Source organism: Nannospalax galili, unplaced genomic scaffold (assembly GCF_000622305.1).
Source record: "Nannospalax galili isolate Female #2095 unplaced genomic scaffold, S.galili_v1.0 scaffold11, whole genome shotgun sequence".
Classification (NCBI taxonomy): Eukaryota; Metazoa; Chordata; class Mammalia; order Rodentia; family Spalacidae; genus Nannospalax; species Nannospalax galili.
Genome location: NW_008330735.1, coordinates 254,179 through 260,107, shown reverse-complemented (window position 1 = coordinate 260,107; position 5,929 = coordinate 254,179). Strand labels below are relative to the sequence as shown.

The 5,929-nt window shown below is 39.7% G+C and overlaps 1 pseudogene; it reads left to right on the top strand.

Moving 5' to 3' along the window:
• Positions 1–4,953: 4,953 nt before the first annotated feature.
• LOC103748935 lies at positions 4,954–5,439 on the top strand (annotated as a pseudogene).
• The last annotated feature ends 490 nt before the right edge of the window (positions 5,440–5,929 follow it).

Here is a 5,929-nt window from a genome sequence, read left to right as displayed (position 1 = left end):
GGAAAGAGATTTCTACTACCTTAAAAATAAAGGAGACAAAAAATAGGAATGGGAAGATTATGAGAATGGTGTCTGTCATTATCAACAAATTTGCAAAATTGGCATCCCTCAAAGCAACATACTTTCATTAGATGACAGTTTCTGTTAGTGATGAGTATAGACATGGTTAAGCTAGGTCTCAAGTCTCTGTTTCAGGGCCTCACAGGGGAGCATTCAAGGTATCGGTTGACCTACACCCTTACCTAAAGGCTTAACTGTGAAGAATATGTTTCCAAGCTTATTCACAAGTTATTGGTAGAATTTGTTTCTTTATGGTTTTGATGTGAAAGTATAGCTATCACCTCAAAGGGCATAAGAGATAGTTTATTCTGAATCATATGTAAGTAGTGGTGGCCCATGAGCATAGATTTGCATTGCTCCCCCCAAAAAAAAACATGTCCCCCTGTGGAAGTAGTTACATGTGATTTTTATACTCACTGAACAAAAGAAAGTCATAAATCAGAGCACTTTTCAAGTACATTGCTAGGGACAACAGGACAATCTTTGTTTTGGTCTCAAATGTTATCTAATGATATTCTTAGTTTTGGTGCTGATGGGAGCTACTGGTTTGCTAAATTAACACATTCTGAAAGTTTTACATGATAGTTTAAAGTATGTTAGGTCAGGTACAGAGCTAAGTGGCAAATGTCTATAAAGAGAACTAAGGACAGACCAACATAATTTTGGCTCTGGATCTGTAACATTCTCACTCTCTATAGTCATGAACTTTCTAATGAGTCCTTCCTTATAGAATATTCAACATAGGTGTGGCTTTTCTTCTGGGAACTTCAGTTAACATGGTTATATCTCCATTTTCTTGGCAATTTTCTGATGGAAACACCTCTCAGCTCCCACGGGTCACTCTGAAGACCTTGTTACATGCTCCCTCCTCTCATAGCATTTCAATTTGTTGTTTCAACATGAGCATGGGGAACCTTTTCTTCTTGGAGTCTCTGGGCTTGGGGAACATTTAAAACCCCTTTAGAAAGGGCTCAACCTGATTAGTGAAGACCCGCCAAGGACAATCACCTTTGATTAATTCAAAATCAAAGATTTAAGAACCTTAACTCAATCTCCAAGATCTCTCTGTCTTTGCTATAGAACGTAACCTAACCATCAGAGTTACAGCCACTGAATTTTTAGGTCTCATGCACTCCGAAGGAGAAATGATTATACAAGGATTGTTGTTCCAGGGGGGAAGGAAATCTTGGTGTACATTACAAAATTCTGTCTTCCACATCCAACTGCTGATTTAATACGAGGAGATGAAGACTGGACTAAGCTTTTAGGCTGAGTAACTGAGAAGCGATGTGATGCTAACATAAATGACGCACAGGAAGAAGAGCAGTTTAATGAGAAAAATAATGAATCTTGCTCAGGAGTATTCATCTTGAGGTACCGGTGGTACATCCATTTATCCTAAACCAACTGAATTAATTTGTGTCAACAACACCTACTGTTTAATAAGTCGTGTGGAAAGGAGGGACTTCTTACATCTGGAAGTAATTTCATCATAAAGCATACAATTATTTTTAATGTTCCGAAAGGCCACAGACTTGAGAAACAATTCGCAATTAGATTATGTTTAGATTCTTATCTTTTTAAATCCAACAATTAGAGGCTCTCTCTCTTTCCCTCTCCCCCTCCCTCTCCCCGCCCCTCTCTATCTGTGTTTAATTGAGTTGTTTTGATAAATGCTCCTTTCAGACTCTGTTATTTCTGAGAAATAGCCAAATATTTTTTCCTCCAGGAATGTTTATCTTAAAATACATCCAGTAATAGCTGAATGAGTTGTTCAGTAAGTAGATAAATGGAATACCCAAAATAGCCAAGGAAATATTAGGGTTATACTAATATACATTGGAATAAGTAATCTAAACTCTCACTTTAAACCCATTATCCCATGGCTTTGAGATTCATGCAGATCACATATTCCATGGTTCACATAGTGAAATGCAGAATAGTATTATTTGGTATACAGAGAATAAAAGCTTCCTGGGAGTCTTATCACCACCAAGTCCTATGCTTGAACTTCCACATATTTTTCACATATGCTAGTTCATGTCAGTCTCTCTCTGTGTGTGTCTCTCTCTCTCCTCTCTCTCTCTCTGTGTAAGGGAGAGAGACAGAGACAGAGAGACAGAGAGAGAGAAGACTTTTCTTGCTTTTTCCAGACACTGCTCAATAAAGGTATGAGCATGCAATCAAAGGAAAATAAACTATTACTTCCCTTAAATTACATCTAAGGCTCAGAAGTCTTGGAAAGTGGAGTTTGTTATGACATCCTTAATGCCAAGTATGATCTAAAAATCTGGTGCCTGAACATGACAAATCCCAGGCAATCTTTCAACACAAGTGAGCATTCTCCCTCTTCAAGAGAAATGATGGCCACCTTTGGCCCTGTAGCCTGAGTGAAATGTGCTAAATATGAGTGACCTCCCTACACCTCAAAGCTGTTCAAAGGGCAGTACCCATTCTCAGACAGCCACTAACTCTAGAGCTACGAAAAATGCTCAGAGCTCACAATTTTTATTTGATTCCCCTCAGGTATGCCTGTTTCGACTTTGTCACCTTTAGCCTCCAGCAAGCTAGGTCTGTCTCTATGTTTTTGGTAGAAGGGCATAGGATTTAACTATATATTATTTGAAGCCCTGAATATGAATGAGAACAAAATATACAAACATGTATATTTAATTAATATAGGATCGTGCAGGTCTATCACTCATAAGAACATGACAATAAAAGATTTTTCCTAATTCTCATGTGACATACAATAAAGGCAAAGTACCAGGTAAAAATGCAAATCAGGCGAAAGCAACCACAGAGAAAAAAGAGCATCAAGATGAAGAGCCCTATTCATTAGAGATGCAAAAAGCCATTATTAGAAACAAATCTCCCCAGACAGCCTTATGGATGGTGCATAATTCACCAGCCCCATTGTACTTAGGAAATGATGGTTAAATATTGAAAATCTGATTGGAAGACGGAAGTGACTTCCTGCTCTTTCCTGTAAGTGCCTTGTCTGATTTTTCTCTCAAACAATGTATCACTGGAATTTGTGACTATGATACAGTATAGCTTCCAGAGAGCTCTGCCCTGAGGGTTAAAGCTCCAACTATGCAGGACTTCTCTGATGGAGGACTTCATACATCTACTCTGCACCTGTCATAGCTTCTTCCTCTGTGAAGCCTCAGGGTGTTGTGTGGGATGTAGAAGCCTCTCCCTGGCCTGTCTCCCTTCACCCTACTGCTTCTTGTTCATTACAGCAGTCTGGGTTGAAAAGACAGAGCCATTCCAGGCTTCTTATTACAATCACATTCCATTTCTTTCAGATAAACCCAGCTCAGAACAAAGCAGGACCTTCTGGGCACAGCCTTTGTTGTGGATGTTTAGTCATAATATTTTGGTGGGACCCGGACTATTTGATGATTGCTTTCAAGTAATTGTGATATACGTGCTTGGCAGATGAGGTAACTGCATATTGTTGCTGTGCTTCTGCTCCGTTGCTTCATGCAGTATAATTTTCTATGACAGTATACTTCACGAATGCAGACAGATGTATTTCCCATGACCCTAAACCTGGCAAACAGAATGTTTTCATGTATTTCCCAGTTAAGAATTTTGAGATTTTTTCAAAATGCAGCCTTCTGTCATCTCTCACTACTTGTGCTTTTCACACTTTTAACTGTTTTAGATATTTCAGGAATATCATAACACTAATGACATATGAGGATGAGAAAAGTAATAAAAAGCATATAGGCTCTAATTTTTAAACATTTGTTTTAAATATGTTGGTTTCCCTTAACCTTTGCTCTCTACTAAAATGATAGGAAAGAACTTTAAAAAATCTTTTGTTTATTATTTTTATTTTATTCCATGTATATTAGTACCTGCATTTATGTCAGTGTACTTTTGGTGTACAATATCCACAGAGGTCAGAAGAAGGCATTGGATCCCCTGGAACTGGGGTTACAGATGGTTGTTAGCTGCCGTGTAGGTGCTGGGAACTGAACCCAGGTCTTCTGCAAGACCAGCCAGGGCTCTTAACTGCTGAGCCAACTCTCTAGTCCCAGAAAAAGCTCTTAAAACATAAAATGTCATCCAAATGAATACCAAAGCAAAAACATCTAGAATAAGGTGACAAAATCTAGCAAGGAGCATTCATAACACACTATGACACCACTCCACAACAAACAGATAGGATGTGTCTTAAAAAGAGTTGATGTAAACTGGGAGTGGTGGACTAAATCTTTAATCCCAGCACTCAGAAGGTAGAGGCAGGTAGATCTCTGTGAGCTTGTGCTGGATAGCTTTAGTGTCAACTTGACACACTTGGGTTGAGGGAGCCTCAATTGTGGAATTTCCTCTATTGGAGTGGACTGTGGCCATGTCTGAGGGGTACTCCTTCTTGATTGTTGAGTGATGTGGGAGGGCCCATCCCACTGTGGGTGGCCACCCCTGGGCAGGTGGGCCTATGTTGCATAAGAAAACAGGTTGAGCAGGAGACAGGGAGTAAGTCAGTAAGCAGCTATCCTCCATGGCCTGTGCTCCAGCTCCTGCCTCCAGGTTCCTGCCCTGAGTTCCTACCTTGGGCTCCCTGATGAACTGTGACCTGGGAGATGTAAGACAAATAAACCCTTTCTTCCCCAAGTTGGTAGTGGTCAGAGTGTTTTGTCACAGCAATGGAGAAACAAACTAAAACAGGGCTCAAGACCAGCCTGGTCTACATAGCAACTTCCAGGCCAGCTGGGTCTACAGGGAGGCCCTGTCTCAAAAAAAGAAGAAAACACAAAAGGAGTTGATATATAAAATCTAGGCTTGTCCTCTGCCATTCTCTTCTTATGCAGCCCCTGCCCACTCCCATCAGCCCCCAAGAGCTCATCCTGACTTCTAGATTCCTAACAACATGCCTTAATTAAGGTTCAGAGTTCTGGTGGAGAGATATTTGAAGTTGATGTAGAAATTGCTAAACAATCTGTGGCTATCAAGTCCATGCTGGAAGATCTGGGAATGGAAGATGAGGAAAGAGATGATGGCCCATCTTCTCTACCAATCATTAATGGAATGTTATTGGAAAAGGTCATTCAGGAGCACACCTGCCTCAAGAGTGAACTCCTGCCCCATGGGGATAAACAGAACAATGAAAAGCAAACAGATAATATCACTGTTTGCAATCAAGAATTCCTGAAAGTCAATCAACAAACATTTTTTGAAATTATTCTGGCTACAAACTACTTAGACATCAAAGATTTGCTTGATGTTACATGAAAGGCTATTGCCAATATGTTTAAGGGGGGCATTCCTAAGCAGGTTTAAATTTTCAGTACCAAAAATGATTCTACTAAAGAGGCAGAGTCCAAAGTTCACAAAGAGAAGCAGAGGTGTGAGGAGAAGTGTTGAGTTGTAGCCTGCCACTAGAACACTGTAAGGACTGTTCCCAATGCTAGTTACAGTTTATAAAACTGCTAGCACTGACACATGGCCACAAATGCCCAGCAAAACAAGTGCATCAGCATAACACTGTCCTCATCACATGTGTCATTTGAGAATAGTGTTTTAGTCTTCTAACCTTTGACTCTGTTGCCTAGAGACTCAGTTAGTACCTACTTTGTGGCTTTGGGAGTTGGAATATAACTAGATAATTTGTTAGCTTTTCAGTTTAAAAGATACTTTAAAAACTAAAATCTATTAGAAAACATCCCCCCTCAAATGTCATCACTGTTTCAATTAACTATTTCTATTTTTAGTTTTTCTTTCTAGGGTCTAAAGAGAAAAAAGGAGTTTTGAATCTCTAAAATGTCCCTCATTTGTGCCTGCTAATATAAGCATTTCCCAATGGATCCTTACCAATGTGGAACAAGCGTGAAGCGCACTGGCTCTGACATTAATG